The 24,933-nt window shown below is 38.2% G+C and overlaps 1 pseudogene; it reads right to left on the reverse strand.

Moving 5' to 3' along the window:
* Positions 1-435: 435 nt before the first annotated feature.
* Positions 436-24,732, reverse strand: LOC120224799 (annotated as a pseudogene).
* Between the last annotated feature and the right edge of the window lie 201 nt (positions 24,733-24,933).

Consider the following 24,933-nt stretch of genomic DNA (forward strand, 5'->3'; position numbering starts at 1 on the left):
CCTTATTGAGGCAGTTATGTAGATTTGTTCTTTGTTAATACAATGTATTACAGTAATTGAAATTTTGAGGTTAAAACCACTTCACATTTTAAAGGCGACTGATCATTGTATGTAATGCATTTTTATTTTTTATTTATTTATTTTTCACTTCTTCAACAGATCTATAGTTTTTGAAAGGAATAGATTTTGAGGAAAAAAAGTATGGGACAGAGGTTTGGAATAGAAAGTAAATACAAATGAACTGTTTTACTAATTGTTCTTATAAACACAACAAATTCGTATAGAGAATGCCTTGTACAAAACAACAGAATAAAGGTTCAAAGATCAAGGTGTTCTCCTAGGCAAGACTGAAGATCTCAGTCTCTGGCATTTGGAATTCAGGAGGCAGTCCTTGCTTTTGGATGGGTCACTGGGTGTATGATACAGTCCATGCTTTTAACCAGATTTGAACAGAAGAATGGCCACTTGTTCCAGGTAGAAGTATGAATGGTTTCTTTTGTCACCTAATTACCTAAATTCCTCCCCACGATACAGTGCCAGGTGGGGTTGTACATATCAAACTTCTTAATATGGGCCACAAAGTCTTTCTCTGTTATATTTCTCCAGTGCCCGAGTAGCACACTCCACGGAGTCCCGTTGCATCTCCCCCAACGTATTGGCAATTTTGATCAAGGTCTTTCCGTTGCACCGGGTTACCAAGTAGCTGGGAGTGGTTAACTGCAAGGGTCTCCTGGGAGAGAGGTTGGCAATACTCAGATCCCGGCGGGGGCTACCTTGACTACTGTGGGGCGGCACAACTTTGTGATGCTTTTTAAAAGTTTTATGTATTCAGCTTCATAGTATTTTGTTGAGAATTTATGTCTGTATTTTACTATTTGTTTTTTACATGTTTCACATCTTTTTGTTCCTACATTTCTCTTTCATTGACCTCTATTTTGTTGCATAGATATTTTTTGCTGTGCCACTTTAATTGGAATTTAATTTGCTGTTTGTTTGCTTTCACTGTTTTTTAAAGTTACTTTCTTAATAGTTACTATAGGATTTATGTCTCAGTTGGTTCAGGCTGTCATAACAAAATCCCATAGAATGGGTAGCTTAAACAACAGAAATTTATTTTCTCATAGTTCTGGAGACTGAAAATCTTATCATGATGCCTGAATGTTTGGATTCTGATGAAATCTCTCTTTCAAGCTTGCAAATAGCCACTTTCTCATTTTATGTTCACGGGGTCTTTCTTCACTGTGTGCACGTGGAGAGAGAGAGACAGAGACAGACACAGAGACAGAGACATAGAGAGAGAGAGAGACAGAGGGAGAGGAGAGAGATCTCCCCTTTTCTCTTCCTTTAAGGCTACTAGTCCTATCAAATTAGGATCCTACTCTCTTGACCTCATTTAACTTCAGTTATTTTCTAAAAGCTTGGTCTCCAAATACACTTAAGTTGGGGGTTAGAGCTTCAAAATATGAGTTTTGGGGACATAACTTAGGCAGTTTACCATATTCTTTTTTACTTATCATAATATTCTTCAGGTTGATACTCATTGAATTTCAGTAAATATATTTGCTCCATTGTAGCTCTATTCTCATCTCATTTTAGTGCAATTATTGTCCTATATATATTTATATGTTATAAAGCCAATAATATAGTTTTATCATTATTGCTTTATGCAATTATCTTTTAAAATAATTATGAGAAGAAAAAATAAAATAATACATTTATACTCTTATATTTACATTTACCTTTACCAATGCTTTTTATTTCTTTATTTTAGGTTGTTTCTTTTCATTGTGAAAGACTTTCTTTGGATTTTTTGCAAGGCAGATCTGATAGGTACAAATTCTCTCAATCTTTGTTTATGTAGGAATGTATTTTTTGCATATTTACCTTTGAAGAAAAATTTTGCTGGATATAAAATATTTGGCAGGCATTTTTTTCTTCCCACACACTGAATATGCCAACTCACTACCTCCTGGCCTCATTGTTTCTGATTAGAAGTAAGTTGTTTATCTTACCTTGGTTCTGTTACATACGAAAGTTGTTCTTTTTCTTTAAAGAGTTTCTCTGTCTTTGTCTCTCAACTACTTGTCTACAAGTCTCTAGACATGGGTGTCTATGGTTACCTTATTTTGATTCAAGTGAGTTTCTAGGCTGTATAGATGAAGATTTCTCTTCAAATTTGGAAATGTTTCAGCCATTATTTCTGCAAATATTCTTTCTGCCCCTTTATGTTGCTCTTCTCATTCTGAGAATTTCACTATGTTTATGATGATATAGTTTGTTCTGACCTGAGGGTCTCTAAGGCTCCTTTCATCTCTCTCCCCCCTCTCTTTTTGTTCTTCAGATTGTATAATCTTTATTGATTTATCTTTAATTCCAGTGATTCTTTCCACTGTCAGCACAAATATGCTATTGAGCCCTTCTAGCAAATTTCTCATTTCAGCTATTGTACTATTTAACAGTAACATTTCCTTTTGGTGTTTTGTAAAATATATTTTGTCTCTATATTAATATTCTTTATTGAGTCATTGTCAACACATGCTCTTTTAATTTTTAAAGCATGGTTTTCTTTATTTTTCTAAGAACATTTGTAATAGATGCTTTGAAGTATTTTTCTACTAAGTCCAACATCTGGACACTATTATAGGGACAGTGTCTCTTGATTGTTTTTTTTTCTCTGTGTATGGATTATATTTTCTTATTTCTCTACATGTCTTGTAAATTTTTTGTTGAAAACTGATCATTTTAGAGAAATCAGCTTAGTGCCTATGGATTTTGATTCCCTGTATGGATTTGTTGTTGTTGTTGTCATTATTATCTTCTGTCTGTTTGGTCTATTTGTTTGGTGTCTTGCCTAGACTAATTCTGTAGAGTCTGTTTCTCCTGTATCCCATGTATTGTGTAGCCACTGATGCCTTTGTTCTATTTTTAAATTATTTCATTGTTTTTATTTTATTTTTAATACTGCTTTCATAGGAGTTACCTCTAAGTCATCATAAATTAGTGGTAAACCAGTGGTTGATTAAAATTTATGCTTAAACTCCTTAAATGAGTAATATTTCCACCCTTTGCTAATCCATCTGTATGTAGATTGGAGTACATATTCTAACTTCAATCACATAGATATCAGTCTTTATAAAGCCATTCTTTTCTGGGTGCACAAGGCTTCATGTTCAGGTAGGAATAAATAACCTTTCCTGATTGTTTTATAGCAATATCAATAGTGGCTAAGACAATACTTCCTGTCATGAGTTTTTATTCTCCTTTCTCTGAATCAAGACAGCTGCCTTAAACTATAAGACTGCTAAGTCCTTATAGCCTACCTTGCTCTGGTAGAGCTATTACAACATGGAGCTCGAGCTTGGGGATTGAAGTAGTCCCAGTCTGAACTGCTGTACCATCCCATTGTCCTTGTTAAGGTTTAGTTGTTTTTCTTGAACAAATTTTTTTCAATTTTTTGTATGGCTTTGTCTATTCCAGGGTCTTGAAGCGTTAGTTTTCTATGAATTTTTCCAGTTTTATCATTGCTTTTTGCTGAGCTCCTTACTTGCCATTCCAAAAAACAAGGATGTGTGTCTTCTTGCTCATTTTGAAGGATAAAAAGGATGAATTATTATCAAATGGCTTTCAATTGAGTAGACACGATTTAATTGAATCATTTGTCATTAACAGTTAGAGTCAGTATAACAACTGATTTCTATATTCTCCACTTCTGCATATGAATCTATAAAATCTTATTGCTGCTTCACACATTTCTGACCTTTAAAATGTTATACCCAAATGATATTTTTATCAACAAGAGTAACTTGCAGGCCTTTATAAAAATGTGCCTTGTTTTCCAGGGTTTCTAAGGTTTTGTTTGTTTGCTTGCTTGCTTTTGATTTTTGCTATGCTGTTACAGATTTGGGAAAGAATGCAATTATTTAGTTGGCTCTAAAATGTGCAAGATTTTTAAAAAAGTTTTGCCAAATTGTCCTACCTTGATCCATAAATAGCTGAAAATACTAAATGATAATGGTAATATAAAGCTAAAAGATCCTACTGTATTCACAGCCTAACAAACAACTTCTAGTAAGCCTGTCCAAAAAAAGCTTATAAGAACGAATTAGGAGGTTTTAGTCTAGAAAATGTTCCGATAAGAACGGTATGAAGGAAACTTGTAAATAAATCTGGAAGCAGGAATTAAAAGAATAGACTTATTTAAGCCCTTCAGATATTGCTTCAGTATATTTACACATAGAAATGACCTAGTTCTATACAGTTGTATTATTTTTAACATAAGAGTCCACTCTTATTATTTATTTCCCGTTGAGCAGTGAACACACTGTTCTAGAAATAATGGAACATTTTTGGTAGGGGAAAATGGTTTGCAGAAGGAAGTTTTAAAAATAATAATTATAAGAAGAAAAACACAACCAATCTGTTTGTATGGCTTACTATCACTGGTGAAGCCAAATTGAGAAAAATAATGAAAGTTTTATTTCAGACTAACTACAGCCCATATTTAGACCCTTTGGTTTTACTTTTTATCCTGTTTTATTTGTGTGGCCATAATTTTCACCAGCAGGTGCTATTTTTCTAATTGTGAGTGAACGAATCATTGAGTTTTTAGAATTATAAAGGGATTTATGTGCCTATTTAGTTAGAAAAGCTAACATGTGTAAAACTCTAAGCCCTACACAGATAATAACTGTAAAGGAATCTCTTTTAGGAGAATGATTAAAGGTAAGATTTCTCTTTTCATTCCAAATAAGTTTCTTTTAAGTATAGGGCACCTGGAATAAACTGTCAAGAAATCATGGCTGGGAGCGCCTGGGTGGCTTAGTCAGTTAAGCCTCCGACTTTCGCTTAGGTCATGATCTCGCGGTTCGTGGGTTCGAGCCCCGCGTCGGGCTCTGTGCTGACTGCCAGCTCAGAGCCTGGAGCCTGTTTCAGAGTCTGTGTCTCCCTCTGTCTCTGACCCTCCCTTGCTCACGCTGTCTCTCTCTCTCTCCTAGAAATAAATAAAAATATTAAAGAAAAAGAAAAAAAAAAGAAATCATGGCTGTAGGTAATTCAGATTTCTAAGGCCTATAGTTCAAAGTTAACTAAACTAAAATGTAGATTTTCTTCTTTCTTGCTTAGAACAGTGTCTGTCACATATTAAGTACTTTTAGAAGTATATGTTGTTTTTGCTAAATAATTCCTTTTATTTGATGTCATTTGCACTAAAGATTAAAGGCATGCCCTATAGATATTAATCTCAGTAAAACTATGCAAACACTATTTTGACACTGAGCTCAAGATATACAAAAAATTTTTCAAAACAACAACAAAAAAAGACAATTAGAATTTCCAGTAAATTTGACCAAACAACATTATCAAGAAAAGTCTACCTTGAGGTGTAGATAGCACAGATGAGTTCTCTATGTTGAATATGCTAATTGGAATTTACTAAATGTCCAGCATTGTGCTTTGTGATTTACATACAGCTCTGTTTGCAGATACCTAAATAATATTTAAATGTTCAATTTAATCAACCTTCAATTTGTTATTTACATAAAACTTAAACTATCCAGTCAACTTAGCCTTTTTTTCCTTAATTAAAAAAAAAATCCTATTTCCCTGGTACCTTGAAGAGTGCTTAACAGATAGTAGGCACCCAATAGTTGTTCAATGGATGGATGGATTTAATTAGAAGTTGTCTAGAAAAAAATCGGTTTCATTAATGGCAGCATACTATTGTAATTCAAAGTTGGCTTCAGATGTACAAGTTAATCCAGTACCAATTCATCTCCATAGAACTTAGGTCATAGATACATATATAAAACATCTGGTTCATTTTTACCAGTTCAATCTGTTGTTTTTTTTTTTTTTTTTGGCACAGATGATATCAGAGAGATGAAAAAAAAATCCTGTGACTTGACAGAATATTTCACTTTCCTAAACGTTATATTGTCATCTTATAAATGTAGCTGATAGAACATACTACAACTGTTTTTACTCTGCATTATCTATCTCCCTCAAATCGGAATGTCCCCTAAACATTTCCACTTTGACAGTGGTCTAAAAAGAGAGTTTAAGACATGGTCATGCCGAGTTTAAGCCAATATACTATGTTAAGGATGTCATCAGATATTTGACCACAATTCCATATGTCTATACTGATGTGAATGTGACACCTCTTAACTTACTTGCAACCATCTATTACTCTGGAACACGCAGCTTCATAAAGTCCTGAATTAATCTTCAGGGAGAAGAATGCCTAATAAAGAACACAATAATGTGCAGCAGCTCTGGCAATAAATTTGATGAAAGGTTTCCTGAAAGCCACAGCAAAGGGTAAATGAGTCCACTTATTAGCTCTGTGTTGGTGTTATTTATGTTCTGTAACCCACAGGGAGATGAGAGATTTTATTTTGCAGCCTGAGCCTCTTTCCCAAGGCTTCAGGATGTTGGCACTTTGGGACCAGTGTTTGTATACTGAGTGGGAACATTTTTTCATCTTGAGAAGTGTGTTTCTTTTTACATGAAGGAATCTTGCAGAATGTTTGTATATATGTGTGTTTTGTTGTTGTTTTGATTTAGATCATTTTTTTAAGAATCTTAAGGTCTTGGATTTTGGGAATTGTGGTGTACTTTGGTGACTTGGGGTTTTAGTTAGAGTTATAAGGGAAAATGACCTTATCACACATAGGACCTGCAATAATTCTCTGTGAAGCATATTTGAGAAGCAGAGAATCAAAGTGAATCAGGTACAAATTTCGTTAGATATCTTTCCAAGAATATGCTGTTCTGCGTTTATATCAGTTTGATATCTAATAACTGTAGAAAATATGCCATCTCATTTTAATTGGTGTCTGTTGGGAGATGTATGTGTATATTAAAAATTTTATATTTATATTTTAGAGTTAACTTTCATTTTTTAATTAATTAATTTATTTTGAGAGAGAAAGAAAGAGAGAGAGTGAGCAGGGGGGAGGAGCAGAGAAAGAGGGAGGGAGAGAATCCCAAGTAGGCTCCACTCTGTCAGCACAGAGGAACCATGAGATCATGACCTGAGCTGAAACGAAGGGTTGGACGCTTAACCCACTAAACCACCGAGGTGCCCTTAGAGCTAACTTTCAATTAGATTATTTTCAGAGTTGAATTGAAGGAATGACTGTAGTTTATTACACTTTATGTTCATAATTAAGTTCATTTGATAGCGCAGTTAAAGAAAGAGAGCAGTGACCAGGGAAAACTTTGGTCTTGCAGCCTATCCCTTTAGCAATTTTGCGTTGGTCATTTCTCTTCACTTACAAACTCATAAATATCTGAAGTCACTAATACCCATCCTGGAATATTATATTCTTCTTTTCATTATTGTCAGTACTGCCTCAGGACCATTTTTGTGGGTTTCTTATATTATTACTGCTTTTGTTGTTAGCACTTTTGAGAAAATTAAGAAAATAGTGCTCTTTGGGGCTTTACCTGAGTATCTGAATTTGTATATTATTTTTATGTTTTGATATTACATTTTAATTAGCTCCAGAGTGTGGGCAGGGGAGGGAGAAAGAGATATAGATGAAAAGAATGGTATTATTATTAATTTTTATGGGTCAGCTTTTTGTTTTGCATTAATTCCTTACATTTCTTATATGCCTAATGTCTGTGTTAACTTAATATGACGGTGCAAGCACAGAAACTAGTTATATAACTCAAACAAGAAGAATTTGGTGCTATTTAATACAAAATATAATTGAAGTGATAGATTATAGAACATTTAGGGGAAAATACTCCTTTTTCTAGAATAAAGAGAGGGTTGTAAGGATTAACAAATTAAAGAAAGAAAAGGGTACAACTTAAAGAAAGAGAACTACATATAGGTCTGGTTAAATTCAAGATTTTATTATTACAAAAAAATCTAGAATTTAAGTGTGTGTCTTTCTCCGTGGGAGTAAATAGAACTCTCTTCAATGTTCAATTTATTGACATTTACTCAATCAACGAATGTATATTTAATGCTAGTTTGTGTAAGATACTGTTCTACATACCACAGAGAAGAATGATTCATGATCTACTGCTCTCAAGAGATTTACCGTCTGTAAACATAGTAAAAAACAATTTTGTATGAGACAAAATTAAATATAGTTTTAAGCAGGATTCGTTGCCTAAGGAATTTTCTATAAAAACTGCAAACAAATGAAAGATTCATTATGAAAGAAGTGACTAGGAAAGATTCAAGAGCAAGTTATATGTAAAACTGAAAAAATAGTTTGTTAATTCAACAAAGTCATTTCTTTCTGGATTGAAAAAAAGAAGCAGAGGCATAGAGGTGTGGAAATATGTATCATTTTTAACTACATACAAGAGGATTATTTGATGTAGACTTGATGGGACTAGCAACTAACTGGCACCTTGGCAGTGAAAGGTAAATGAGAGATGAAACTTTGTTTTGAGGATGAAAATAGGTCAAGAGAACGATTTTCAGAGTAAATTAAAGAATTGACTGTTAATTGGCAGACTAGTAAGAAGGAAGCAGTTATTGACTGTCGTATCCCTTTGTGTTTTATTGCACTGACACGTGTTCAATATTTTTTATAATATCGCTGTTCTTAAGAAAAATTATCTGAAGAATAAATTAGTTGGGGGGATTGGGAAAAGACTGGGTCTTTGAACCAGTCATGGCCTCCCATTTGGTTTAGAAAAGAAATTGTTTCATCAACATTTCTGTAGCAAGTTCTTCAGGATAAATAGGTAAGGGTCACATGGGGTGGGCGGAAAGAATACTAGGCAAGGCAAATAGAAAGATTTCTCAGTTCACCAAGGTTAAATGTTTTATTACTGTTGCCCATGGCCCTGTCTTTAATATACTAATAGCACTGTAAATCTTCTAGAGAAGAATGTCCAATGCAGGAACTCTTAAAAGTAGAATTTGACAAGTAGACATTTTTTTTTTCTGTATAGCATATCACAGAACATGTTCCACCAGAGAATATTTTAGGAAACATGGCCTTATATAAATGATTTTTTTTTAAAAAGCTCCACTTAAGAGATTCACTTACTGTATGATAGTCTCCAATTTTCAAAGTTTCATTCAAAAAACATGATGTGAACAGTACATTTATTCCCACCCTGAAGTTAACATAGTCTCTTTTGTATTGCTCATTTTATGGCTAGCAGGTGTAACAGTTTTTACTGTTTTACTGTTACTCCTTTTGTGCTACTTAAATCTCCTGAAGAAGAGTTGGAGGTAAATTGATTAAAGTTCTCAGTTCTGGGGTGCCTGGGTGGCTCAGTCGGTTAAGCGTCGGAATTCGGCTCAGGTCATGATCTCGTGGTTCATGGGTTCGAGCCCTGTAGCAGGTTCTGTGCTGGCAGCTCAGAGCCTGGAGCTTATTTCAGATTCTTTATCTCCCCCTCTCTCTGCCCCTCTCCCGCTCATGTCCTGTCTCTCTCTGTCTCAAAAATAAAGTATAAAAAAATTTTTTTTAAGTTCTCAGCTCTGCAAAATTTGATGACTCCTGATGGTGTTACGGGAAGGTGGGAGAGATGCTGGTTCTTGTGTCACAAAGTCAAAGAATGAATCGCATGGATAACAGAGAATGAGCAAAGAGAGAGAATTTATTGAGGGGAAAGTATAAAACTCTCAAGAGTGACAGGGGTCCCCAAAGGCCGCTGGGGATTTCTGTCCCTGGATTTTTATTGGGACCTTACCAGAAAGTTTGTGAGGCCTCATGCATTGCACCTAGCCTGGGCATGACTGGAACACATTTATCTTCTCTTCTTCCCCAAGCTCTGCTTCCGCTGCCGCTGCCTCTTCTTCAGCCTCCCACTTGTAGCTGCAGTCTGACTCCCTGAAGGTCCTTTATCTCTCCCTGCCTAATGTAACTCTTTCCCTGTTTAGTGGGTTTCATTTCCAAAGAGACTGGATACCTAGTATAGTAACTGTCCAGCAATTGAGAAACATCCAGGCCAAAGCCCATGAAAATAAAAAACTGTGGGAGAAAGATGATGGAGAATTGTTTACTTAGAGCTCATTTTTCTAAATTTGTTGTGTGTAGCAAAGGCAACTGTGCTTATACATCTTTATCTGTGCTGTCCTTGAGTCCTGCTTAGTGTTTTACGTTCGTTAGATCTCTATAGTTTTAAGTTGTTATGGTTTTGGGTAGGTTTAGCACAGAATAGTGTGTCATTAAAAAGACTGTTTAGTTAAATCAGTTTTGATTCACAGTAAAAATTATGGAATTTCTTTGAGAAGAAAATGGGATAACAGAAGATAGTGTATGTGTACTATCAATACTTCTAGCAAACAGTTGGATGGGAGTCCACCATGGAAACTGACGTCATAACATATTTTTTTTAGATATTTTTAAAATAGGTTATTGTCAAGGTGGTTTCCATATAACACCCATTGCTCATCCCCACAAGTGCCCTCCTCCATGCACATCATCCCCTTCCCTCTCCCCCACCCCATCTGCCCTCAGTTTGTTCTCTTATTTCAAGAGTCTCTCATGCTTTGCCTCCCTCCCTCTCCCCAACTATTTTTCCCCTTCCGTTTCCCCATGGTCCTCCTTTAAGTTCCTCCTAATTCTCCTATACGTGCGAACGTATGGTATCTCCCTTCTCTGCCTGACTTATTTCGCTCAGCATAACACCCTCAAGTTCCATCCATGTTGCTACACATGGCCAGATTTCATTCTTTCAATTGCCATTTAGTATTCCATTGGATAGATAAATCACATCTTCTTTTCTTTTTTAAAGTTTATTGTCAAGTTGGTTTCCATATAACACGCAGTGCTCATCCCAACAAGTGCCTTCCTTCATGCCTATCATTCCCCCTCCCCTCCCACCTCATACCCATCAGTCCTCAGTTTATTCTCAGCACTCAAGAGTCTCTCATGGTTTGCCTCCCTCCCTGTCCCCTACTATTTCTCCCCTTCTTCTCCACGATCCTCCGGTAAGTTCCTCCTAATCCTCTGATACGTGAAAACATATGGTATCTGTCCTTCTCTGCCTGACTTATTTTGCTCAGCAAAACACCCGCGAGTTCCTTCCATGTTGCTACACATGGCCAGATTTCATTCTTTCTCATTGCCATGTAGTATTCCATTGCATAGATAAACCACATCTTCTTGATCCATTCGTCCTTTAATGGACACTTAGGCTCTTTCCATGTTTTGGCTATTGTTGAGAGTGCTGCTATGAACATTGGGGTACATGTGCTCCTATGCATCAGCACTCCTGTATCCCTTGGGTAAATTCCTAGCAGTGCTATTGCTGGGTCATAGGGGAGTTCTATTGTTAATTTTTTGAGGAACCTCCACTCTGTTTTCCAGAGGGGCTGCACCAGTTAACATTCCCACCAACAGTGTAGGAGGGTGCCCGTTTCTCCACATCCTCGCCAGCATCTAGAGTCCTCTGATTTGCTCATTTTAGCCACTCTGACGAGGTGGTATCTCAGTGTGGTTTTGATTTGTATTTCCCTGATGAGGAGGGATGTTGAGCATCGTTTCATGTGTCTGTTGGCCATCTGGATGTCCTCTTTGGAGAAATGTCTGTTCATATCTTCTCCTCATTTCATCACTGGATTGTTTTTCAGGTGTGGAGTTTGGTGAGTTCCTTATAGATTTTGGAAACTAGCCCTTTATCTGATATGTCATTTGTAACTATCCTTTCCCATTCCGTCCGTTGCCTATTAGTTTTATGAATTGTTTCCTTTGCCGTGCAGAAGCTTTTAATCTTAATGATGTCCCAATAGTTCATGTTTGCTCTTGATTCCCTTGCCTTTAGGGATGTGTCAAGTAAGACATTGCTGCGGTTGAGGTAAAGGAGGTTGTTTCCTGCTTTCTCCTCTAGTGTTTTGATGGTTTCCTGTCTCACATTCAGGTCCTTGATCCATGTTGAGTTTATTTTTGTGTATGGTTTGAGAAAATGATCTAGTTTCATTCTTCTGCATGTTGCTGTCCAGTTTTCCCAGCACCATCTGTTAAAAAGGGCTTTTTCCATTGGATACTCTTTCCTGCTTTGTCAAAGATTAGTTGGCTGTACATATTTGGGTCAAAATCTGAGTTCTCTATTCTATTCCATTGGTCTGTGTGTCTGTTTTTGTGCCAATACCATACTGTCTTGATGACAGCTTTGTAGTGGGGGCTAAAGTCAGGGATGGTGATGCCTCCCGTTTTGGTTTTCTTCTTCAATATTACTTTGGCTATTCAGGGTCTTTTGTGGCTCCATACAAATTTTAGGATAGTTTTTTCTAGTTTTGGGAAGAATGCTGGTGCAATTTTGATTGGGATTGCATTGAATCTATAGATTGCTTTGGGTATTGTTGACATTTTAACTATATTTATTCTTCCTATCCATGAGCATGGAATGTTTTTCCATTTCTTTGTGACTTCTTCAATTTCCTTCATAAGCTTTCTATAGTTTTCATCATACAGATCTCTTATATCTTTGGTTACGTTTATATCTAGGTATTTTATGGTGTTTTGTGCAATTGTGAATGGGATCAGTTTCTTGATTTCTCTTTCTACTGCTTCATTGTTGGTGTATAAAAAAGCAACCAATTTCTGTACGTTGATTTTATACCCTGCAACTGTGCTGAATTCTTGGATCAGTTCTAGTAGGCTTCTGGTGGAGTCTGTCGGGTTTTCTATGTAAAGTATCATGTCGTCTGCAAAAAGTGAAAGTTTGAGTTCTTCTTTGCCAATTCTGGTGCCTTTGATTTCCTTTTGTTGTCTGATGGCTGCTGCTAGGACTTCCAGCACTATGGTAAACAACAGTGGTGAGAGGGGACATCCCTGTCGTGTTCCTGATCTCTGGGGGAAAGCTCTCAGTTTTTCCCCTTTGAGAATGATGTTAGCTGAGTGCTTTTCATAGATGGCTTGTATGATGTTTAAGTAAGTTCCTTCTATCCCGACTTTCTAGAGGGTCTTTATTGAGAAGGGATGCTGTATTTTGTAAAATGTTTTTTCTGGATCTATCGAGAGGATTATATGGTTTTTATCTTTTCTTTGGTTGATGTGATGTATCACACTGATTGATTTGCGATTATTGAAACAGCTCTTTAACCCAGGAATGAATCCCACTTGATCTTGGTGAATAATTCTTTTTATGTGCTGCTGGATATGATTTGCAAGTATCTTGTTGAGGATTTTTGCATTTGTATTAATCAAGGATATTGGCCTGTAGTTCTCTTTTTTTGCTGGGTCTCTTTCTGGCTTGGGAATCAACGTGATGCTGGCTTCATAAAGTGAGTCTGGTAGTTTTCCTTCAATTTCGATTTTTTGGAATAGCTTGAGAAGAATGTGTATTAATTCTGTTTTAAAAGTCTGTTAGAAATCCCCAGGGAAGCCACCTGGCCTAGGGCTCTTATTTGTTGGGAGATTTTTGATAATAGATTCAATTTATTCACTAGTTATGTGTCTGTTCAGTTTTTCTATCACTTCCCATGTGAACTGTGGTAGCATGTGTGTGTTTAGGAATTTGTCCATTTCTTCTAAGTTGTCCAATTTGTTGGCATATAGTTTTTCATAGTCTTCCCTGATAATTGCTTGTATTTCTGAGGGGTTGGTTGTAATAATTCCATTTTCATTCATGATTTTGTCTATTTGGGTGCTCTCTCTTTTCTTTTTGGTAATTCTGGCTAGAGGCTTGTCAATTTTGTTTATTTTTTCAAAAAAACAACTCTTGGTTTCATTGATCTCTTCAATTGTTTCCTTGGTCTCTGTGTTGTTTATTTCTGCTCTAATTTTTACTATTTCTCTTCTTCTACTGGGTTTAGGGCGTTCTTGTTGCTCTGCCTCTAGTTCCTTTAGGTGAGCTGTTAGATTTTGCACTTGAGCTTTTTCTAATCTCTTGAAATCGGCCTGGAGAGCAATGTATTTTACTCTTAGGACTGCCTTTGCCCCGTCCCATAGAATTCGAATTGTGTTTTCATTTTCATTTGTTTCCATTTTTTTTTTTAATTTCATCTCTAATTGCCTGATTGGCCCATTCATTCTTTAGTAGAGTGTTCTTTAACCTCCCTGTTTTTGGTAGTTTCCCAGACTTCTTCCTGTGATTGATTTCAAGTTTCAAAGCATTATGATCTGACAATGTGCATGGTATGATCTCTATTCTTTTATAATAATAAAGTACCGCTTTATGTCCCAGTATGTGATCTATCTTGGAGAATGTGCCATGAGCACTTGAGAAGAAAGTAAATTCCCTGGCCTCAGGATGTAAAGTTCTAAATGTATCCATCATATTCATCTGGTCCAATGTGTCTTTCAAGTCCATTATTTCTTTAGTGATTTTCTGTCTGGTTGACCTATCCATTGCTGCAAGCGGAGTATTAAAGTCCCCTGCTATTAGCACATTCTTATCTGTAAGCTTGTTTCTGTTTGTGATTAATTGTTTTAGATATTTAGGTGCTCCCATATTCGGTGCGTAGACATTTATGATTGTTAGTTCTTCCTGGTGGATGGGCCCTGTAATTATTATGTAGTGCCCTTCTTCATCTCTTGTGATTGTCTTTAATTTAAAGTCCAGTTTGTCTGATATAAGTATCGCTACTCCGGCTTTCTTTTGATTTCCTGTAGCATGATATATATTTCTCCATCCCCTTACTTTTAATCTGAAGGTATCTTCCCGTCTAAAATGAGTTTCTTGTAGACAGCATATTGATGGATTTTGTTTTTTAATCCATTCTGCTACCCTATGTCTTTTGATTGGAGCATTCAGCCCATTTACATTCAGTGTTATTATTGAAATATGTGGGTTTAGAGTCTTTGTATCTTTTGTAGGGTTCATGTTTGTGGTGGTGTCTCTGGTATCTTTGTTCCTTGCAACCTTTCCTTCAGAGCATCCCCCTCAGGATTTCTTGTAGGGCTGGCTTCGTGGTGACAAATTCTTTCAATTTCTGTTTATTTGGAAAGGTTTTTATCTCTCCTTCTATTTTGAATGACAGGCTTGCTGGATAGAGGATTCTTGGCTGCATATTTTTACTGTTCATCACATTGAAGATTTCCTGCCATTCCTTTCTAGCCTGCCAAGTTTCAGTAGATAGGTCTGTCACCACTCTGATAGGTTTCCCTTTGTATGTTAGGGCCCTTTTCTCCCTAGCTGCTTTCAAAATTCTCTCTTTGTCCTTGTATTTGGCCATTTTCACTATGATATGTCGTGCAGAAGATCGATTCAGGTTACGTCTGAGGGGAGTCCTCTGAGCCTCTTGTACTTCCACATTTACTTCCTTCCCCAGGTCGGGGAAGTTCTCTGCTATAATTTGTTCCAGGACTCCTTCAGCACCTTTCCCTCTCTCTTCCTCTTCTGGGATTCCTATGATACGGATATTGTTGCGTTTGACCGTATCGCTGAGCTCTCGAATTCTTCTTTCCTGTTCCTGGATCAGTTTGTCTCTTTTTTTGTCAGCTTCTTGTTTTTCTATAATGGTGTCTTCTAAATCACTTATTCTCCTTTCTGCCTCTTCAATCCGTGCATTGGAGGCCTCTAATTTATTATGGATCTCATTTATCGCATTTTTTAATTCTTCATGCCTATTTTTATTTTCCATTCTGTCTGTAGCCATAGTTTCTTTGATGTCCCCTATGTTTTTTTCAAGCCCAGCTATTAATTTTACCATTATTATTCTAAAATCTTGTTCAGTGATGCTGCTGATATCTGTTTTGAGCAGTTCATTAGCTGTCATTTCTTCTTGGAGTTTCTTTGGAGGAGAGGTCTTTCGTTTCGTCATTTTAGTTAGCTTTCCGGCTCTTGTTGGTTTTAAAGACCTATTATTCTCTCTGTTTCTATGAGCACTGCTATATCCAAGAAGGCTCTTTGACTTTCCAGGGCCTACCCTTTCAGAGAGTGTTTTTTGAATGGTATCCCCTGGTCTCTCTTGTTGGGACCTTGGTTATTTTATTTTCCTATTCGTAGTGATATTTGGGACTCTCCACCTTGTGTACTCTGGCTTGTTTCTTGAGGTAGCCCTGGAAAAGAAAACAGACAGACTAACACACAGGGAGCAGGAGCACACAAACGCACAGGCTAATTCAACTAACATGCAAAGCGAGTGGGAAAACAAAAATTTAAGAGAAAAGACGGAGGAGGGAGGGCGAATAATAGAGAGTATAAAATACATAAAAGGGTCAAAGAGGAGAAAAGAAAAGGAAAAAAGGAGAAAACTGATGGACACAGAACGGTTTATAGCATATAACCGGATTTCCCAGCTACAGTTAAATAGCCGTGTGTATGCAGTGCTGGTTGAAGAGCATAGAGAAAGATAGAGAAGACAGGGCCTGGATGAGGCAAAATTGGAAATAGAATGAACAGGCAGAAGGGATAAGAAGCTTTTTTCAAAGAGCTAAAGGGTAGAATATGGTTGGATAGGTGAGAGAAGGGCGCTGGAATTGTCCAGAGAAACTATACAGTCTAATTACTCCTGAGAGAATAAGATGAAAATTTCAGTAGGTGTAGAATTTACATCTACAGAATGGACTCGTTTTGATTGTTTAAGCAAGCCGGTGACCAGAGTTAATCAGGTCAGTGTTCCGGGAAAAAGAAAAAGAAAAAAGAGGGAAAAAAGGGAGGAGGGCAGCTCTCAGGCAGGGATGGGCGTGGCGAGACCCAATGCCTCAGGCGGGAGCTCTGCCTTGGCGGTTGTGGGGAGGAGAGTGACGGTGCTCCAGTCCCTTCTTGAACCAAGCTCTGCACCTTGCTTTTTTGGGCGTGTAAACTCCCCGTACCGGGGGCGCAGCCGAAGTTGGTTGCACTCTTCAACCCAGGGCAGTTCCAATCTCCAAATCCCAGTCCGCGCGCCCCGCTGAAGTTGCCTTAGACACAGCTTCCCAGGCAACCCCCTCGGGGCAATTCCAGGCCCCCTGCGGAGCTCTGGGGGTGGAGTCAGAATCGCTGCTTCCTTCTCTGGGTCGGGCTGGGGAGCATCGCCGTGGCCTGCCTGCCGGGTGCATGGAGCCCGCTGGAGTGAGGAAAACCAGGTCCCTCTATGGCTCGTCACCCAAAACACGAACTCACAGGCAAATTTCCCAGTTTTGAGCTCTTTGCCTTCCCTCTAGAGCTCCAGCCAGCCTGGAGCGAGGACACCCGGTGTACTCGCGCAGCTCTTCCAGGGTCCCAAGCCCACCGGGAGGACAATGGCGTTAGACGCGCTGCTACTCTAGAAGTCCAGCCCGCCAGGAGCCCGCGCAAAGATGGAGTCTGTGCGCTCAGCCCCTCCGGGACCAGTTGGCACGAGGGGACCTGGCATGCAGGTATTTGGCAAGTACGGTCTTTGTATGCCCCGAGCGGAGGTTTTTCTGTTTCGGACTCTCTCTTTTCCCCCTCTCTCTCCCCATAGAGGGGGATCGCCTCCGACCCTGGAGTCTCCGATCCCGGCCTGATTTTATCTTCCCCGGTTCGCACTCACGTTAGAAGGCTTCTCAGTGGATTCTGCGTCCTTTTTCTCCCAGTCTCTCATGTTTTGTAAGGTTTCCAATAGCTTTAGATCTTTCCCGTGTGATATATGGGCGTGAGTGCAAGTACGGAGCTCCTTACTTCTCCGCCATCTTGCCTGAAAGATCACATATGGCCTTTTTTATGTTGAGGTACCTTTCTTCTAAAAACAGTTTGTTAAAAAATTTTATTATAAAAGGATTTTTAATTTTTCAAATGTTTTTTCTGCATCTATTGAGATATTAATATGATTTTTATCTTTCATTCTATTAAGGTATATCACATTTATTGATAGGATTGATAGGTGTATGTTGAACCATATTTGTATCCCAAAGATAAATCCTACTTCCTCAGGAATCCTACAATTCTTTTAATGTGATTATTAATTTAGTTTGCTAGTACTTTGTTGAGAATTTTTACATTTATGTTAATCAAGGATTTTGGTATACAGTTTATTTATTTATTTATTTATTTATTTATTTATTTATTTATTTATTTTGAAAGAGAGAAACAGAGCAAACAGGGGAAAGACAGAGATAGAGGGAGAGAGAGAATCCTAAAAAGGGTCCACAATGCCAATGCAGAGCCTGAAGCAGGACTCAACCCACGAACCGTGAGATCATGAACGAACAGAAACAAAGATTCAGAAGCTTAACCAACTGAGCCACCCAGGAGGCCCTCTTTACTTTTAATGTCCTTATCTAAGTGTGATATCAGAGTGATTATGGCTTTGTAAAATGTGTTCAAAAATCTACCTCTCCTCTTCAACTTTTTGGAAGATTTTGAGAAGGATTGGCAATAATTATTTCTTAAGTATTTCATAGAATTCACCTGTCAAATCATTTGGCCTTGGTCTTTTTCTTTGTTGGGAGGCTTTGGATTACTGTTTCAATATCCTTAATTATTGGTCTGTTCAAATGTTCTATTTCTTCCTGATATAGTCTTCCTTTGTGTGATGTACCCAAGAATAATCCATTCCTTTTAGGTTATCCAATTTGTTGGCATACAATTCTTGATAGTAGTCTCTTATACTTTATGTATCTCTGGTATCAATTGCAATGTTTTCTCTCTTTTTTAAAAATAGTTTTTTGCCAAGTTGGTTTCCATATAACACCCAGTGTTCATCCCAACAAGTGCTCTCCTCCATGGCCATCACCCCCCTTCCTCTCTCCACCACCCGTATCAGACCTCAGTTTGTTCTCAGCATTCAAGAGTCTCTCAGGTTTGCCTCCCTCCCTCTGCCCCACTAATTTCCCCCCTTTCATCTCCCCCACGGTCCTCCGTTAAGTTCTTCCCATACGTGAAAATATATGGTAGCTGTCCTTCTCTGCCTGACTTATTTCGCTCACGATAACACCCTCAAGTTCTATCCATGTTGCCATATATGGCCAGAATTCATTCTTTCTCATTGCCACGTAGTATTCCATTGGATAGATAAACAAAATCTTCTTGATCCATTCTTCAGTTGATGGACACTTAGGTTCTTTCCATGTTTTGGCTATTGTTGAGAGTGCTGCTATGAACATTGGGGTACATGTGCTCCTATGCATCAGCATTTCTGTTTCTCTTGGGTAAATTCCTAGCAGTGCTATTTCTGGGTTAGAGGGAATTTCTATTGTTAACTTTTTGAGGTTCATAGGGAGTTCTATTTGAAGAACCTCCACTCTGCTTTCCAAAGGGGCTACACCAGTTTACATTCCCACCAACAGTGTAGGTGGGTGCCCGTTTGTCCACATCCAAGCCAGCATCTAGAGTCCTCTGATTTGCTCATTTTAACCTCTCTGACCAGTGTGAGGTGGTATCTCAGTGTGGTTTTGATTTGTATTTCCGTGATGAGCAGGGATGCTGAGCATCGTTTCATGTGTCTGTTGGCCATGTGGATGTCCTCTTTGGAGAAGTGTCTGTTCATATCTTCTCCCCATTTCATCACTGGATTGTTTGTTTTTTGGGTGTGGAGTTTGGTGAGTTGCTTATAGATTTTGGAAACCAGCCCTTTATTTGAGATGTCATTTGCAAATATCTTTTCCCATTCCGTTGGTTGCCTATTAGTTTTATGAATTGTTTCCTTTGCCGTGCAGAAGCTTTTAATCTTAATGATGTCCCAATAGTTCATGTTTGCTCTTGATTCCCTTGCCTTTAGGGATGTGTCAAGTAAGACATTGCTGCGGTTGAGGTCAAGGAGGTTGTTTCCTGCTTTGTTCTCTAGGGTTTTGATGGTTTCCTGTCTCACATCAGGTCCTTTATCCATGTAGAGTTTATTTTTGTGTATGGTGTGAGAAAATGGTCTAGTTTCATTCTTCTGCATGTTGTTGTCACTTCTTCCAGCACCATTTGTTAAAGAGGCTGTCTTTTCCATTGGATACTCTTTCTTGCTTTGTCCAAGGTTGGTTGGCTGTACATTTGTGGGTCCAATTCTGAGTTCTCAATTCTATTCCAGTGGCCTACGTGTCTGTTTTTGTGCCAATACCACACTGTCTTGATGACAGCTTTGTAGTTGAGGCTAAAGTCTGGGATGGTGATGCCTCCCGTTTTGGTTTTATTCCGTAATATTGCTTTGGCTATTCGGGGTCATTTGTGGTCCCATACAAATTTTAGGATAGTCTGTTCTAGTTTTGAGAAGAATGCTGGTGCAATTTTGATTGGGATTGTATTGAATGTGTAGATTGCTTTGGGTAATAATGACATTTTAACTATATTTATTCTTCCAATCCATGAGCATGGAATATTTTTCCATTTCTTTGTTTCTTCAATTTCCTTCATAAGCTTTCTATACTTTTCATCATACAGACCTCTTACATCCTTGGTTAGGTTTATAACTAGGTATTTTATGGTTTTTTGTGCAATTGTGAATGGGATCAGTTTCTTGATTTCTCTTTCTGTTGCTTCGTTTTTGGTGTATAAAAATGCAACCGATTTCTGTACATTGATTTTGTATCCTGAATTTGCTGAATTCATGGATCAGCTCTAGTAGGATTTTGGTGGAGCCTGTTGGTTTTCTATGTTGAGTATCATGTCGTCTGCGAAAAGTGAAAGTTTGAGCTCTTTGCCAATTCTGGTGCCTTTGATTTCCTTTTGTTGTCTGATGGCTGATGCTAGGACTTCCAGCACTATGTTAAACGGTGAGAATGGACATACCTGTCGTGTTCCTGATATCAGGGGGAAAGCTCTCAGTTCTTCCCAGTTGACGATGATGTTAGCTGAGAGCTTCTCATAGATGGCTTTTATGATGTTTAAGTAAGTTTCTTCTATCCCGACTTTCTCGAGGGTCTTTATTAAGAAGGGATGCCGTATCTGGTCAAATGCTTTTTCTGCATCTATCGACAGGATCATATGGTTTTTATCTTTTGTTGATGTGACATATCACATTGATTGATTTGTGAATGTTGAACTAGCCCTGTAGCCCAGGATTGAATCCCACTTGATCTCGGTGAATAATTCTTTTTATGTGCTGTTGCATTTGATTTGCAAGTATCTTGTTAAGGATTTTTGCATATGTATTCATCAAGGATATTGGCCTGTAGTTCTCTCTCTCTCTCTTTTTTTTTTTCTGGGTCTCTGTCTGGCTTGGGAATCAACGAATGCTGGCTTCATAAAATGAGTCTGGAAGTTTTCCCTCGATTTAGATTTTTTGGAAAAGCTTGAGAAGAATGTGTATTAATTCTGTTTTAAATGTCTGGTAGAATTCCCCAGGGAAGCCATCTGGCCCAGGGTTCTTATTTGTTGGGAGATTTTTGATAACTGATTCGATTTCCTTGCTAGTTATGGGTTTGATCATATTTTCTATCCCTTCCCATGTGAATTTTGGTAGTGAGTGTGTGTTTAGGTATTTCTCCATTTCTTCTACATGGTCCAATTTGTTGGCATATATTTTTTCATAGTATTCCCTGATAATTGCTTGTGTTTCTGAGGAGTTGGATGTAATCAGTCCATTTTAATTCATGATTTCGTGTATTAGAGTGCTCTCTCTTTTCTTATTGAGTTTGCTTATTTTTTGAAAAAACCAACTCTTGGTTTCGTTGATCTGTTCATCTGTTTCTTTGGTTTCTATATTGTTTATTTCTGCCATGATTTTTATTATTTCTCTTCTCCTCCTGGGTTTGGGGTGCTCTTGTTGATCTGCCTCTAGTTCCTTTAGGTGAGCTGTTAGATTTTGCACTTGCGCTTTTTCTAATTCTTGAAATAGGCCTGGAGTGCAATGTACTTTCCTCTTAGGACTGCCTTTACTGCATCCCATAGTTTGGATTGTTGTATTTTCATTTTCATTTGTTTGCATATATTTTTTCTTTTCTTCTCTAATTGCCTGATTGACCCATTCCTTCTTTAGTAGGGTGTTCTTTAACCTCCATGTTTTTGGAGGTTTTCTAGACTTCTTCCTGTGATTGATTTCAAGTTTCATAGCATTGTGATCTGAAAGTGTGCATGGTATGATCTCAATTGTTTTATGTGTATTGTGGGTTGCTTTATTTCCCAGTATGTGATCTATCTTGGAGAATGTGCCATGTGCACTTGAGAAGAAAGTGAATTCCATGGCCTCGGTATGTAGAGTTCTAAATATATCTCTCAGATCCATCTGGTCCAATGTGTCATTCAAGTCCATTGTTTCTTTAGTGATTTTCTGTCTAGTTGATCTATCCATTGCTGTACCTGGAGTATTAAATCCCCTGCTATTAGCACATTCTTATCTATAAGATTGTTTCTGTTTGTGATTCATTGCTTTAAATATTTAGGTGCTCCCATATACAGTGCATAGACATTTATAATTTTTAGGTCTTCCTGATGGATAGACCCTGTAATTATTATATAATGCCCTTCTTCATCCCTTGTTACTGTCTTTACTGTAAAGTGCAGTTTGTCTGATATATGTAAAGCTAATGCAGCTTTCATTTGACTTTCAGTAGCATGATAGATATTTTTCCATCCCCTTACTTTTAATCTGAAGGTGTCCTCCAGTCGAAAATAAGTTTCTTGTAGACAGCAAATAGATGGATTTTGTTTTTTATCCATTCTGCTACCCTATGTCTTTTGATTGGAGCATTCAGCCCAGTTACATTCAGTGTTATTATTGAAATATATGGGTTTAGAGTCATTGTGTAGTTTGTGGGATTCATTCTTGTGGTGGTGTCTCTAGTATTTTATGTGCCTTGCAACATTTCCCTCAGAGAGCCCCCCTCAGTCTTTCTTGTAAGGCTGGTTTAGTGGTGACAAATTCTTTCAATTTTTCTTTATTTGGAAAGACTTTTATCTCTCCTATTCTGAATGACAAGCATGCTGGATAGAGGATTCTTGGCTGCATATATTTTCTTTTCATCACATTGAAGATCTGCCATTCCTCTTTGGCCTGCATGTTTCAGTAGATAGGTCTGTCACCACTCTGATAAGTTTCCCTTTGTATGTTAGTGCCCTTTTCTTCTTAGCTGTTTTCAAAATTCTCTCTTTGTCCTTATATTTTGCCAATTTCACTATGATATATCATGCAGAAGATGGATTCAAGTTACGTCTGAGAGGAGTTCTCTGTGCCTTTTGAATTTCAACGTCTACTTCCCTCCCCACGTTGGGGGAGTTCTCTGCTTTAATTTGTTCCAGGACTCCTTCGACACCTTTCCCTCTTCCTCTTCTGGGATTCCTATAATACGGATATTGTTCCATTTGATTGTATTGCTGAGCTCTCGGAACTCTTCTCTCATGTTCCTGGATCAGTTTATCTTTCTTTTTCCGGCTTCCTCTTTTTCTGTAACTGTGGTTTCTAAATCACTTATTCTCTTTTCTGCCTCTTCAATCCATACATTGGACGCCTCCATTTTATTACATATCTCATTTATTGAATTTTTTAATTCATCATAACTATTTTCAAACTCCATAGTGTTTGTAACAATAGTTTCTCTGATGTCTTCCATGCTTTTTTCAAGCCCACGATTTATTTTATGATTATTATTCTCAATTCTTCTTCAGTTATGTTGCTTATATCTGTTTTGAGCAGTTCTTTAGCTGTCAATTCTTCCTGTAATTTCTTTGGGGGCGAGTTCTTCCTTTTTGTCATTTTTTTTTTAGCTTTCTATCTCTTGTTAGTTTTAAAAGCTTGTTATGCCTTCTGCATCTGTGAGTGCTGCTGTACCAAAGAAGACTCTTGGACTGTACAGGGCCTGTCCATTCAGAAAGTGTTCTTTGAATGGTGTCTCTTGGTCTCTCTTGTTGAGACCTTGGCTATTTTATTTTCCTACTCATAGTGGTATTTGGGACTCACCACCATGTGTACTTTGGCTTGTTTCTTGAGGTAGCCTTTGGAAAGAAAATAGACAGACAAACATCCAGGGAACAAAGGCACAGAAATGCACAGACAAATCCAACAAGCACGCAAACCAAAAAGGATAAAGTAAAAGAAAAAAAGGAAGGGACACATACAAAAAAAAAAAAAAGAAAAAGAAAAGAAAAGAAAGAAAAACAAAAGAAATGAGGAAGGAGGGAAGATCAATAGTAAAAATAAAAATACATAAAAAAGAAAAAAGAAGAAAAGGAAAAAGAAAAAACCAAATAGACAAAGGACAGTCTATAGCATAGAACTAGGATTCCCAGCTGCAAATAAATACCTAGGTGTATGCAGTGCTGGTAGAAGAGCATATACAAAGAAAGAAATGACAGGACGGGGAAGAAGCGAAATTAGCAATGAAATGATCAGGCAGAAAGACTAAGAGCCTTAATTCAGAGAGAGAGAAAGAGGTGAATATGGTTGGAGAGGAGGTGAAAGAAATGAAGATAATGCTACTCAGAGAAACTATATAGTCTGATTACTCCAGAGAGAAAGAGATAAAAAGGTAGCGGTGGAGGTGTAGATTTTACATGTAGAGAATGGATTAAATGTGACTGTTTAAGCAAGCCAGTGACCAGAATTAATCAGGGCAGTGCATCCATGTTGGTCTTGCCCAGGCTCTGGTAAAAAACAAAGAAAAAAGGGCAGCTCTCTAGCAGGGATGGGCGTGGTTTGGTCCAGTGCGTCCCGCGGGGGTCCTGCCTTGGTAGTTGTGGGGAGAAAGTGGTGGCGCCCCTGTCCTTTCTAGAACCAAAGTATTGCAACTCACTCTTTTGGGTGTGATCTCCCTGTGTCGGGGGCATAGCCGAGGTGGGTCTTGCTCTATATCCCAAGCCAGGCCTCCTTTCCAGGTCTCAGTCTGTGTGCCCCATTGATATTGCCCGAAATATAAACTCGCAGGCGAGTCCCTCAGAGTAATTTTCAGCCTCTCACCTCCCCCTGGGGATCGAGCCAGAAGCCACTGCTCCCGTCCCCTCCGTGTCGGGCTGGCGAGCAAGGAGAAGTTTCAGCCTGGCTGCCTGGGACGTGTGCATCCCGCCTAGGCTCTGCTGGACAATAGGAAATCGGATCCCTCTGTGTCCCAAGCGGAGGTTTTTCTCTTCTCCAGAGACAGGGACAGTGTCTTGGACAGTTTCGGTCACTGTTTTTTCCCTTACACTCACCACATCTCCCCGCAAAGGGAGATTTCCCCTTCTCTCTGTGTCTCCAGTCCCTGCCCGATTTTATCTTCCCCT

The sequence above is a fragment of the Hyaena hyaena genome, unplaced genomic scaffold, assembly GCF_003009895.1.
Source record: "Hyaena hyaena isolate Hyena2069 unplaced genomic scaffold, ASM300989v1 scaffold_1259, whole genome shotgun sequence".
NCBI classification, from domain to species: Eukaryota; Metazoa; Chordata; class Mammalia; order Carnivora; family Hyaenidae; genus Hyaena; species Hyaena hyaena.